Source organism: Bubalus kerabau, chromosome 12, assembly GCF_029407905.1.
Source record: "Bubalus kerabau isolate K-KA32 ecotype Philippines breed swamp buffalo chromosome 12, PCC_UOA_SB_1v2, whole genome shotgun sequence".
Lineage (NCBI taxonomy): Eukaryota > Metazoa > Chordata > Mammalia > Artiodactyla > Bovidae > Bubalus > Bubalus kerabau.
Window position 1 is genome coordinate 8,140,235 of NC_073635.1, and position 15,278 is coordinate 8,155,512.

General features: G+C 34.1%; 1 pseudogene; it reads left to right on the plus strand.

The window, feature by feature from the left end:
- The first annotated feature begins 515 nt into the window (after positions 1–515).
- The window catches only part of LOC129624817 (putative ATP-dependent RNA helicase Pl10), a 132,001-nt pseudogene continuing 117,238 nt past the window's right edge, over positions 516–15,278 (plus strand).

Genomic DNA, 15,278 nt, shown 5'->3' on the forward strand with positions numbered 1-15,278 from the left:
GAAATTCCAATTAAGGAAAAGAACACTCTTATTAATAAAGGACTGTTATCATCACAGATGCAGGCACATTAGGGACACGAGAGGCTTCTGAAGTCAGTGCCTGTCTCCCTCCGCCACATCTGGAAGTTCCTTTGACAAAACAGTGTGGTTCATCCTGTGTCATTTTAAATCTATAGAACAATTTGTCTTCACAACACATTTTAAATTAATCCTAACCTTTTTTACTTAACTGTTTTATGTGATGGATTCTGAATGAGTAAACTAAGAAATATAAAAGCTGGGGAAAAGGTCTATAGAAGTTAAACCTTTAGTATATAATTATATATTGCTTTTATATTGTTTACTTTTAATTCAGTTCTGAAATGTTACACCATAAAAGAGGAATGTAAATGGAAAAGACCAACAGTAGATTTACAGCTCTGAGCTGAATATCACTGACAGTATTGGCAAGGTTGTAAAGCAATTTGAATGGTCACACTTTACTGGTAGGAATACAGTACAAAAATGGTACAACCATGATGGAAAACTGTCAGTATGCACTCAACTTGAACCCAGACATACCCTTTGACATTGGTATTTCACTACTAAATATATACCCCGAAGAAATTCACACAGATGTGCATCAAGAGACATATATAGGTGCACTCCTAACAGTATCCTTTGTTTTTGTATGATCCAAAAACTGGAAGAAATGTCGATATATATCTCTAAAGTCTACATTTTTTATTTTCATTTTTTCAGTGTGGGGTATTAAAATAGGTAATATGTGTTTTATTGTTTTGTGCACTACTTTTTAAAATTTAACATTAAATACTGATCATTTTACACACCTTTGAAAGGGTTTCAAAAATAAATCTATCCTCTGAATAAATAATATTTAACTGAACTCAATATGGTTATACCTATAAATTGTTTCTGTGTTCTCTTATTAAGTTAACACAACAGTTGCTCTCTCATTTAAATGTGTCATGCATCTTTTTTTTTTCTCCCTAAAGATTAAAAATACAGAAATGTTGGTTATCAGTACATGAACACTGTTAAGAGTATTGACACACATTGCAAAGTTTCTTTCCATAAAGCTTATTTAAAGTTTACTGCTCCAAAAATAACGTCTAAGCATATCCCACTAATAAAATGTTGTCATTGCTTACGTTAATGCAGCTTAACAAATGTTCATATTTTTTAATCATAATGACTTACTAAAATGTAAAGCAGTATGAGAATGGACATATGACTTTAATAATCTCATTTCTTCCTGATAATGATGTAAATAGTGTACCTGCAACATACTTTACCTACATGCACACACCACTGACAGTTCCAGGATATCTTTAATTATTAATCAATTCCTGAATGTGTTACCTAAATTAATTAAAATATTGAGGTTACATTTGTGAATCGAAGTTATATAATTATATGAAACATATGCTGTATAGAATATATTGAATGACTTCCAAGAAGAGCCCTGGCTTAATAATACAAAAAGAATAAATATGCATAAAATGTATTTTAAATTAAATATTTTAAACATAAAAAATAAAATAGGTTCTTATACATTTCTCTCTGTTTGCTTTCTGTTTTGTTACGAAAACATATTTCAATTGAGTAAACTGTAAGGATCCAATTGGCTTTATTGAATGATTCCTTGAATTAGGCAATGTTCCATCTAACAAGTCGAGGGGAGTTCCAAGGGCTACAGAAATGGAAGGGTTTTAGAAGGCAGGGTAAGTAGGTCATCAACAGAAAACAGAATTATTTCAAATTTGTTAGGGTTAGGGTTGGATAAAAAAAAAAAATCTTATTAGGTGGGTTACCTCATCTCAGATTACCTCATTGATACTGATCAGAAAATTTCTGACTATTTTAGACTACATTTCAAAGGGAAGCTGAATTAGTTAGGTATCTAAGACCCAGCTTGTTGATGTGGTCTAGCATAAATGACCTCATTTAGGGCTTGTAGACTTTACAAACAGCTTTTAAAATTCAAAATTAATAGAGGCTGTATATCATTTTTTTTTCAATACAATTGACTACAATTCAATACAATGTTGAATTCAATACAATTCAATACAAAATCAATACTTTTTTTTTTTCATTACTCTGCCTAAACCAACCAATTTATTCTCAGGAATTCTTTATCATATATTATAGTTTCACTTGTTATTCTCTTTGTTTCATCCTTCTGAAATTAATACCATATCTACTGTATCCTTTGTGTGATTTAGAATGCTTTTTATTTCTTACATAAATTCTAATCTGTTTACCTTTTACTCTGGGTATAGAGTGAAATTCTTAAGGTATTTTAACCCACCAAACGATCTTTAACAATACAAATTTTAAATATGCCAGGTCTACATAGTTATGAGAAAATTTCTTTATAAACCCACTGACTAGAAAAATAAATATTACTTAAAGAAACTTATGAACTTTTAAACATTAAGCACCAAGCAAGTGTAAAATGAAAAAGAAAAATCCCTATGGTATATTAATTATAAAAGCAATCACTAGGGAATATAGTTTGCTGATAATGTGAATTAAAATATAATTTCTCCTTTTAGTTGTAATATGCAAATAGTTTGGAAGTCTTCTTTTCTATTTTAAAAACAAGAAAACATTTTAATAAACAGAAAATCTAGAACTTCTTTTTTAAAGATTCAATAGAGAACTAAAGGCCCTCAAATGGAAAGCAGGGAGACAGAAAAATACAGAGAATCATGGCTGAAATTAACATACCTGAAACAAGCTAGTGAATTCTGTAACTCAAAAGAACACTAACTTGTAATCTGACAAATTGTTTGAGATCAAGCATAAACTCTCTTGAGAGTTAAATCTCCTGGGACACAGTCTTTATATGGTTTTGCCTCTATGAACAATACCAGGTTTTCACTGTGAAAATCTAAAAATACATCCTCTTGTGTTTCAAGCAGAAAGAAAATATACAGATGGCTAACACGCACGTGAAAATGCTCAATATCACTCATTATTAGAGAAATGCAAATCAAAACTACAATGAGATGTCACCTCACCTTGGTCAAAGTGGCTATCATCAAAAATGTCTACAAATAATAAGTGCTGGAGAGCGGGTAGAGAAAACAGAAACCTCCTACATTGTGGGTAGTAATGTAAACTGGTATAATCACTTTGGAATACAGTATGAAGATTTCTTAAAACATTAAAAATAGAGCTACCATATGATCCAGCAATCCCAATCCTGTGCACATATTCAGAAAAGATTAAAACTCTAATTAGAAAAGATACATGCACCCCCAATGGTCATAGCAATAATTTACAATAGCCACAGCATGGAAGCAGCTCAAGTGTGCATCATTAGGTAATTGGCTTAAGAGATAATATGTATATACAAGGAAATATTATGCAGCCACAAAAGAATGGTATATTGCCATTTGCAACAACATACATTGATCTAGAGGATGTTCCACTAATAAAAGTAAATCAGAGAGAAAAGCGCAAATGTTATATTCTACCACTTATATGTGGAATCTAAAAAATAATACAAATGAACCTACATACAAAACAGAAATATTCACAGACATAGAAAACAAACTCATGGCTACCAAAGGGAGGAGACTATGGATACATTGGAAATATGGGATTATTAGATACAAACTACTACACATAAAATAGATAAGCAACAAGGATTTAGGTATAGAACAGGGAACATATTCAATGTCTTATAATACAGTATAATAGAAAAATGTCTGAAAAAAATATACATATAACTGAATCACTTTGCAGTACCGAGACTAACACAATATTGTAAACCAACCATACTCCAATTTTTTTTTTAATAATAGAAGATGGTCAAAGAATTAATAAATTAAGACAAAGTAAAATCTATTTTATTTAACCTCGATCACATAGATAACTATTTCTCAAGTCATAAGAGCAACATATATTGATTGATCATAGTGTATAGATAAGTGAAACAAATGACAGCAATATTATAAACGATGACAAGAGGAATTGGGAACAATCTAGATAAGGTACTTGTATTAGCTATGAAGAGATGAAGTGTTATTTGAATGTTGAGCTATATTATTTATATATGCATATCACAAACTACAGGGAAAGATGGAAAATTAAAATATGTATAAATGATAAAGCTATGAGAAAAGATGAAATCGTATAAAATGTGTTCATTGGTTTATTCATTCAAACCAGAGAAGACAGAAAAATACAAATAAAATGAAGTGAAGACAAAGGGAAAAAGAAACAGGTACACACATAGCAGATTCCAATCCAAATATATGAATGATTAATGTAAATATGAGAGTTCTAAATATACCAATTAAAAAGACAAAGTTTGCTGCCTAAATTAAAAAAAAAAAAACACAACTATATTTATCATAAGAAGCTCACTCTAGTTACAAAGATACTGCTTAAAATTCAAGGGATGGAGGAAGATATACCATGCTAACAGAAAGGCTGTAAAGGTTTATTTATTTCTGAAACAAAGAACAGTGTTTGGAAATAGAGTTAACATTATCATGATCAAAAGGTGCATAACATGAAGATAGGATAGCCTGTTCTCTACCAATAATAGAAAGAAGTAGATATATCTGAAAGCAGTTTGAGATTAAACAGCAATCTCTAAATATACATGGATCAAAATGGAACTGTCAAAAGAGATTTTAAAATATTTGAACTCAATGAAAATGAGCACAGAAGTTGTCAAATTTGTGGAATGCAATAAAAACATGTTTGGTGAGAAATTTCAGCCCTGTATCCATGCTGTAGAATAAATAAAAATATTGTATCAACAATCAGCCCTCACATTCGAAAACTACAGAGAAAACAGTGATATAAGCACAAAGTAAGGATAAAAAATAAATAATACAAGATTAAAATTAAAATTATGAAATACGGAAAATAAATGATGCAAGAGTTTGTCTATTAAAAAGATAAATTTTTTGTTGTAGTTCAGTCTTAAAGGTGTGTCTGACTCTCTGTGACCCTATGTACTGCATCAAGCCAGGTTTCCCTGTCCTTCACTATCTCCTGGAGTTTGCTCAAACTCACCTTCATTGAGTCCATGATGCTATCTAAATATTTCATTCTCTGTGCCCCTTTTTCCTCCTGCTTTCAGTCTTTCCAAGCATCAAGATCTTTTCCAATGAGTACACACCTCACATCAGGTGGCCAAAGTATTGGAGCTTCAGCTTCAGCATCAGACCTTCCAACAGATATTCAGGACTGATTTCCCTTAGGATTGTCTTGTTTGATCTCCATGCTCTCCAAAGTACTCTCATGAGTATTCTCCAAAACCACACTTCAAAAACATCAATTCTTCAACACTCAGCCTTCTTTATTTTCCAACTCTCACATCCATACATGGCTATTGGAAAAACCAGAGCTTTGACTAGACGGATCTTTGTCAGCAAAGTGATATCTTTGGTTTCATATGGTGTCTAGGTTTGTCATACAAAGGTCTGTATAGTCAAAGCTATGGTTTTTTCCAGTACTCATGTACAGATATGTGAATTGGACCATAAAGAAGGCTGAGCATCGAAGAATTGATACTTTTGAACTGTGGTGTTGAAGACTTTTGAGAGTCTCTTGGACTGCAAGGAGATCCAACCAGTCAATTCTAAAGGAAATCAACTCTGAATACTCATTGGAAGGACTGATGCTGAAGCTGAAGCTCCAACATTTTGGCCACTTGATCAAAGAGCTGACTCCTTGGAAAAGACTCTGATACTGGGAAAGATTGAAGGCAGGAGGAGAAGGGAATAACATAGGACAAGATAGTTTTATGGCATCACCAACTCAATAGACATCAGTTTGAGCAAACTCTGGGAGATTATGAAGGACTGGGAAGCCTGGCATGCTGCAGTCCATGGGGTCACAAAGAGTCATATAGGAATGAGTGACTGAACAATAACAACAGCAAAAGTGTGTCATTTCTTTCCTTCCAAGGAGCAAGTGCCTTTTAATTTCATGACTGCAGTCACTGTCTGCAGTGATTTTGGAGCATAAGAAAATAAAATCTGTAACAATTTCCACTTTTTCTTCTTTTATTTGCCATTAATTGATGGGACTAAATGTCATGATCTTTAGGTTTTTGAATGTGGAGTTTTAAGTCAGCATTTTCACTCTCCTCTTTCACCCTCTTCAAGAGGCTTTTTACTTTCTCCCATAGTGTGGTATCATCTGTGTATTTGAAGGTATTGATATGTCTCCCCTCAGTCTTGATTCCAGCTTGTGCTTCATCCAGCCTAGTAAGCAGGGTGACAATATAGAGTCTTGAAGTACTCCTTTCCCGTTTTTGATCCAGTGGAGGAGACGGAATTCCAGTTGAGCTATTTCAAATCATGAAAGATGATGCTGTGAAAGTGCTGCACTCAATACACCAGCAAATTTGAAAAACTCAGCAGTGGCCACAGGACTGGAAAAGGTCAGTTTTCATTCCAATCCCAAAGAAAGGCAATGCCAAAGAATGCTCAAACTACAGCACAATTGCACTCATCTCACATGCTAGTAAATTAATGCTGAAAATTCTCCAAGCCTGGCTTCTGCAATATGTGAATTGTGAACTTCCTGATGTTCAAGCTGGTTTTAGAAAAGGCAGAGGAACCAGAGATCCAATTGCCAACATCCGCTGGATCATTGAAAAAGCAAGAGAGTTCCAGAAAAACATCTATTTCTGCTTTATTGACTACACCAAAGCCTTTGACTGTGTGGATCACAATAAACTGTGGGAAATTCTGAAAGAGATGGGAATATTAGACCACCTGATCTGCCTCTTCAGAAATGTGTATGCAGATCAGGAAGCAACAGTTAGAACTGGACATGGAACAACAGACTGGTTCCAAATAGGAAAAGGAGTTCGTCAAGGCTGTATATTGTCACCCTGCTTATTTAACTTATATGCAGAGTACATCATGAGAAACGCTGGACTGGAAGAAACACAAGCTGGAATCAAGATTGCCAGGAGAAATATCAATAACTTCAGATATGCAGATGACACCACCCTTATGGCAGAAAGTGAAGAGGAACTAAAAAGCCTCTTGATGAAAGTGAAAGTGGAGAGTGAAAAAGTTGGCTTAAAGCTCAACATTCAGAAAACAAAGATCATGGCATCCGGTCTTATCACTTCATGGGAAATAGAAGGGGAAACAGTGGAAATAGTCTCAGACTTTATTTTTTGGGAGCTCCAAAATCACTGCAGATGGTGACTGCAGCCATGAAATTAAAAGATGCTTACTCCTTGGAAGGAAAGTTATGACCAACCTAGATAGCATATTCAAAAGCAGAGACATTACTCTGCCAACAAAGGTCCGTCTAGTCAAGGCTATGGTTTTTCCTGCGGTCATGTATGGAAGTGAGAGTTGGACTGTGAAGAAGGCTGAGCGCCGAAGAATTGATGCTTTTGAAGTGTGGTGTTGGAGAAGACTCTTGAGAGTCCCTTGGAGTGCAAGGAGATCCAACCAGTCCATTCTGAAGGAGATCAGCCCTGGGATTTCTTTGGAAGGAATGATGCTAAAGCTGAAACTCCAGTACTTTGGCCACCTCATGCGAAGAGTTGACTCATTGGAAAAGACCCTGATGCTGGGAGGGATTGGGGGCAGGAGGAGAAGGGGATGACAGAGGATGAGATGGCTGGATGGCATCACTGACTAAATGGATGTGAGTCTGAGTAAACTCCAGGAGTTGCTGATGGACAGGGAGACCTGGTGTGCTGCGATTCATGGGGTCGCAAAGAGTCGGACACAACTGAGCAACTGAACTGCACTGAACTGATTGTTCCATGTCCAATTCCAATTCTTGCTTCTTGATCTGTATACAGTTTTCTCAAAATATCAATATCATGGATAAACAATATGGATAGGCTGATCAATAAAAAAGAGGAATGATGCATATTACTAAAAATGAAAGAAAGGTTACCAGTAATAACCCCATGGACAGTGCTGGAGAAGACTCTTGAGAAGCACTTGGACAGTAAGGACATACCACCCAATCCTACAGCAAATCAACCCAGAATATTTACTGGTAATGGTTTTCTCTTGTGGCTCAGCTGGTAAAGAATCTGCCTGCAATGTAAGAGATCTGGGGTTTGATCCCAGGTTTTGGAATATCCCCTTAGAAGGGAAAGGCTACACACTCCAATATTCTGGCTGGAGAATTCTATAGACTGTATAGTCCATGGTGTTGCAAAGAGTCAGACATGACTGTGTAACTTTCACTTCACTTCCCTTCTGATACTGAAACTGCAGCTGCAATAGTTTGGCTACCTGATGTAAAGAGCCTATTTACTGGAAAAGACCCTGATTCTGGGATAGATTGAAGGCAGGAGGAGAAAGGGATGACAGAGGATGAGATTGTTTCATGGCATCACTGACTCAATGGACATGAGATTGAACATACTCCAGGAGACAGTGAAGAATAGAGAGGCCTGTCAAGCCGCAGTTCATGGGATCTCAAAGTCAGAAAATACTTAATGACTGAACAACAACAGCAGGGGGGGAAATATCTACAAATGTGTCCACAAATTTAATAACAGATGAAATAAACCAATTTCTAGAAGATCAAAATACCAAAACTTACACAAGAAGTAAATATTCTAAATATGCCCTCATCCATTAAAAATTCAATTAGCAGTAATAACTATCCAAAAATTGAAGCATCATTCCTGGATGGTTTCACTGGTTGTTTCTACCAAACTTTTAAAGAATAAATAACATCAATTCTCTACAGTCTTTTTTCCAGAAGATTGAAGAAGCAGGAATTCTTCTTCACACATTCTATGAAGTTAACATAACTCCAATATCAAAGCCAAATAAGCCATTACAGAAGGAAAATCTGCACAGCAAAAGCTCTAAAGAACACAGATACAAAATTTATCAAGAAAATTTTAGCAAATTAAAACCACACTATATTAATATAATTATACATAAATGTCACTTGAGATTAATTCCAGGTATCCAAAGCTGGTCAATATTCAGAAATCAATCTGGGTCTTCCAATCACAGACCAAAGAAGAAAATCAAATGATTCTAACAACTGATGCAGAAGAAAATATTTGTCAAAATTTATGACCCACTCATGATAAAAATTCTTAGGAAACTACTAGAGGTGATGTTCCTAAACTTGGTAAAGTACATCTACAAAATCCCTACAATTGCTACATATTTAAGATGTTAAGAAACTGGATGCTTTTGGCCTAAGTTTAAGAACAGGACAAGGATGGTCTTTCTTACACTTCTATTCAATGCACTGCTGGAAATTCTAGTTCATGAAAACTAATACAAAATGTGGATGGAGGAGGTATACACTTATAAACTGCTATTATTTTCAGATAATATGATTATCTATGCAGAAAATCCCAAATACTAAAAAAATCCTGGAATTAATAAGTCATCACAGTACAGTTAGAATATAAGATTAAAATAGGAAAGCAATTTTTCCCAATATACTAATAATGAACAATTGGAATTTGAAATAAGAAACATGTATCATTTATTTTATCATAAAAATGTATGTAAAGCAAGAGAAAATATACACTCCATTATAAATTTATCAAAATATGTAACAGAATTATTTTTGGAAATGCATAAAACTGATGAAAAATAGCTATAAATAAAATTTAAAAAATTGTTCATGGATGAGAAGTCTTGACTTGTTAAGAGGTCAGTTACTAGGTGGCCTTAGTGGTAAAGAATCCATCTGCCAATGCAGGAGACACAAGAAACTCAGGTTTAATCCCTTTAATCAGTAAGACCCCCTGGAGCAGGAAATGGCAATCCCCTGAAGTATTCTTGCTTGGAAATTCCGTGGACAGAGGAACTTGGAGGGCTACAGTCCATGGGGTCGCATGACTCAGCACAAGCACACAGACTCCTAAATTAATCTATTATTTACACAATTCCAATCAACATTTAGGAAACATATTTTGAAGATATTGACAAATTGCATCTAAAATTTATGCTGAAAAGCAAAAGACCTAGATTTGATAAAACAGTTCTTAAAAAGAACAAAATTATAAGACTGATATCTCCTGACCATAAAGCTTCTATAATGAATGCCATTTGGTATTAGCAAAAAACAGACAAATAGATCAATCAAACAGGAAAGAGAGCTCAGCAATAAAGGGACAGAGGCAGTTCAATGGAACAAGAATAGTCCTTTCTACAAATGATGATGGAAAAATTGGAACTCTACTTAAAGAAAAAATAATCTAGACATAAACCTTAAATCTTTTACAAACATTGATTTATAATGGATCATATACCTGAATGAAAAAGCAAAACTATGAAACTTTTCGAAAGTAATATAGGTAAACATGGGTGACCTTGAGTTTGAGAATGTGTTTAAAGACAATACGCCCAAAGCACAATGCATTTAAAAATTGATGTTAGTCTCCATTAAAATTAAAACCTCCATTCTGTGACAAGCCCTGCTAAGAGAATAAGACAATAAGCCACAAACTGGGAAAAATATTTATAAAATATATGTCTTATAAAGAATATGTTTCCAGGTCTGTCTATGTTCCTGCTCCCTTGGTTGTAAAGAATATGCCTGCCAATGTGGAAGACATAGGTTTGATCCTTGGTCGGGGAAGATACCACATGCAGTGAAGTAACTAAGCCCATACACTACAGCTACTGAGCCTGAGCTCTGGAGCCTGGGAGCGCAGCTATTGCGCCTACATGCTGCAGCTACTGAAGCCGCCTCACCCTCGAGCCCATTCTCTGCAACAAGAGGAGCCACTGCAGTGAGAAGCCTGAGCAATGCACCCAGAGAGTAGCAGCTGCTCTCCACAACAAGAGAAAAGCATGCACAGCAGTGGAGACCCAGCAGTCAACATAAATAAATAAAATTATATATGTTTATAAAGAATGTGTCCAAAATTTACAGAGTTCTTAAAACTCAAAGCAAAAAATACAGTTAGAAAATGGCAAATCATCTGAACAGAAATTTCATCAAAGTGGATATATAGATTACAAATAAGCCTATGAGAAAATGATAAATAGTGTATGCCTTTAAGTAATTATACATAGAAACAATGTGATACCTATTAAGACAGTTAAAATTGATAAACCTGAAAATACCAAATGGAAGCAAGGATGTAGAGCAAAATGAATTCTCAAGAACTGTTAGCTGCAATTAAGATTGCAGAGCCATTTTAGAAGATAGCTGGAAGCTTTTTTTTTTTTTTTTAAGAAAGCTAAACATAGTCTTACCATATGATCCAGAAATAGCACTCATGGGTGTTCATCCAACTGAGTTCAAAACTTATGTCCATACACTGATGTTTATTGCAGTTTTCTTCATAACTGCCTGTAATTGAAGGCAACAAAAACGTCTTTCATAGGTGAATGGAAAAAATGATAGTTAATTCAGTCAAGGAATGTTTTTCTGCAACAAAAAGTATATATTGTGCCATGAAAAGACAAAGTATGAAAAGATACTAAAGGTATATTGCTAAATGGAAGAGGTCAGCCTGAGAAGACTACAGACTATATGATTCCAGCTATATAATATTCTGAAAAAGGCAAACCTACAGTGGGAGTGAAAAATATCTGTAGTTGAAATAGTATCAAAGCAGGGAATTATGTGAAACATGGGATTTTTCAGGCAGAGCTTTTCTGCATGACATGTAATGGTGGATAAAGAAAGGCAATACTGAGTTGTGTCTGACTCTTGTGACCCTATGGACTGTAGCCTGCCAGCCTCCTCTGCCCTTAGGAATTTCCAAGCAAGAATACTGGAGTGGGTTGCCATTTCTTCTCCAGGAGATCTTCCCGACCCAGAAATTGAACACAGGTCTCCAATATTACAGGTAGATTCTTTACCAACTGAGCTATCAGGGAAGCCTATAAGTGTGGATACATGACATTATATATTTGTCAAAACCAATAGAAAGCAAAACACAAGTAGTAAACCCTAATATAAATTATGGAATTTAATTAGCAGTAACATATAAATATGTGTGTCTTTATTGTAATATATAAATCATATAAAATTAAGGTTTTTTTTTTTTTTTTTAGGGAAAAATGTGCTGAAGTGTTAGCATGTAGCAAATGGAAATTCTCTGCTCAATTTTCCCTAAATTTAAAATTATTTAAAAATAAGTCTTACTAATTAAGAATAAGAAAAAGTACACATTTAAAATAGCAGAGATTTTATGTAAATAAATAAAATATTCGTGGAATACTTTATATGAAATTTGTAACAGTTGTTTTCGGTAAGGAATAGCTCTAGTATACAAATGAGAAAGCAACACTTCACTGATTTCCTTTTGGATTTTTATACTGAAAAAATATAAATAACTTACAGTTCAAATATAGTTAATTGTTGTATTAAAATTGAGAAAAATAACAATATTCAACTTCAGTATTATTCAAGCTATGTATTGTAATTCGGACTTTGAGAAAACTTAAAAAAGACACACGTTGGAAACTGCAATCTTACCAGTCCCTAGAAATCTATCTTTCAAAAAAGTCAAGTAACTATACATTCATATAACAAAACATCAATATTAATAAGAAAAGTTATATTTTTTGGTTTATTATTTTTACCTGTCTTATGACCCCAAATCATTTATTTTATTGGAATGTAAAACAGTGTCTATAATTTAACTTTTTCTGAAGTGACTACTCTCTACTATTATAAAGTAAAAAAAGAAAAAAAAAGTCAAAATTACCACAATTAATTCTTATTTGGGTATTTGTTTCAGGACGTTTTATTGAGAGATCTTTTAGAACACTTCAAATTTACTTTTCAGCTTCCCTGGTGGCTCAGATGGTAAAGTGTCTGTCTATGATATGGGAGATCCAGGTTCGATCCCTGGGTTGGGAAGATCCCTTGGAGAAGGAAATGGCAATCCACTCCAGTACTATTGCCTGGAAAATCCCATGGATGGAGGAGCCTGGTAGGCTACAGTCCATGGGGTCGCAAAGAGTTGGACACGACTGAACGACTTCACGTTCTTGTTCACATTCTGTATGTATATACAATGGAATATTACTCAACCATAAAAAAAGAATGGGATCGTGCGATTTGCAGCAACATGAATGGATCTAGAGATTGTCACAGTGAGTGAAGTAAGTCAGATGGAGAAAGATAAATATCATATGTTATCATTTATATGTGTGTGTGTGCATGCTAAGTTGCTTCAGTCATGTCTGTGTGTGACCCTATGCACCAGTCTTCCAGGCTCATCTGACCATAGGATTCTCCAGGCAAGAATACTGGAGTGGGTTGCTATTTCCTCCTCCAAGCGATCTTCCTGACCCAGGGATCAAACCTGTGTCTTATACATCTCCTGCATTGGCAGGCAGATTCTTTACCACTGGTGCCATCTGGGAAGCCCCTTTTATATATGGAATAATAAAAAAAAAAAAGATACGAATGAACTTATTTACAAATAGAAATAGATTCACAGACGTTAAAGAAAAAACAAATTTAAGATTACCAGATGGGAAAGGGGCAGGGAAGGATAAATTTGGACATTGGGATTGAAACTACTATATATAAAATAGATAATAAAGACATATTGTACTACAGTATAGCAAAGGGAACTCTCTCAATGCTCTGTAATGACCTATATGAGAAAAGAATCTAAAAAAGAATGGATAAATGTGTATGTATAAATGATTCACTTTGTTGTACACCTGGAACTAATACAACACTGTAAATCAACTATACTCCAGTGAAATTTTAAAAATAAAATGAAAAAAAAATATGGTTTGCAACTGAGAAGTTCTCCTGAAGTTGCTTATAATTTCCTACCATCCAAATTTTATAAATCTATATCCCAAAAATATAATAACTTTCAGAGAAATACTAGAAAATCAGATCCTAAAGGTCAGGATGTATATATATTTGCTTGACACCCTAACCATTAGCAAAATGTCTGGTAGAGAGCTTGAATTTTTGTTAAACATTATTTAAAATATTTTTCTTCATAATATTCTGCTCTTCAGTCTCATTTTAGAGAAAATGTTTATATTATTGATTATTCTATTTATTATACTTGCAGATATATCTGTATCAAAGATAAGACAATACAAGCTTTGCTTGGTTTAATAATATTATTTGTTTTTATTTGTTGTATTGATAGAATGTACCAATATGACATGAATGTTAATAATGTTAAGCAGTAGAAAACCCACCTTCAATTTCATTAACACATTACCTTTTCCAAGTTTTATTTGTTTAACTAATTTACCTAGCTATGATGTGAGATTCAAATTAGGTATCATTTAACTCATATGTTTTCTCTAACACAATCATAATCAGTTTCTTTCCTGATGAACATATTTTAATGATCCTGGGTAATTTTATTTCATGAATTTAAAATTTAAATTAATTTTACTTCAGTTATGGCACTTTTAAAGTTATTGACCTTTTTTTGATTTCACACTTTTTAGCATATGTATCTATAAATATACAGATTTGTTAAAGATGCCCTGAAGTTTTTTACAATTTGGTGATGAAAATATAGTTTAACTGGTTACTTTTATACTGCTAAGAAAATTTCTTTGGTTTACATGCCAATCTGTTTTTTGGGGGTTGACTTTGACATACGATGATTTGAAAAAACTGTACAGCTTTAAAAGTTTGACATATGTTTACACAGTGTAATCATCAATGCCTAAAGCAAGATAATGAATGTGTGTGTGTGTTAGTTCCTCAGTTGTGTCCGACCCCATGGACTGTAGCCCTCCAGGCTCCTCCATCATTAGGATTTTCCAGGCCAGAATACTGGAGTGGGTTGCCATTAATTCTCCAGGGGATCTTCCTGACCCAGGGACTGAACCTGGGTCTCCTGCATTGCAATCAGACTCTACCATCCAGAAGCCCTGGAAGATAATGAATACATCTAGATTTTTCAAATGCTTCCCATATCCTATTCAAATCCCTCCCTATCCTGTGTCAAGGCAATTATTAACATGTTTATTTTCATTATAGACTCATCTGCATTTTCTAGAATTTTACATCAATGAAGTCATACAGTGTGCATTCTTTATTTTCACTCAGCAAAATTATTTTGAGATTCATCAGTGCAGTAGTGTGTCATTAGCTCACCCTTTTTATGGCTAAATATTACTTCATTATATGTGTATACCATAGTTTTTGATCCAATCAACTGTTTTAACAGTCGTTTTCCAGTATTGGGCTGTTTTCCAGCATTGGGCTATTACTAAAGAATTGTTATGAACATTATCTTTATGCAAGTTTTGTATGTCTATACTTTAATTTATCTTATATAAGCTTAGAAATGAATGACTGGATCATATAGTAGGTATATATTT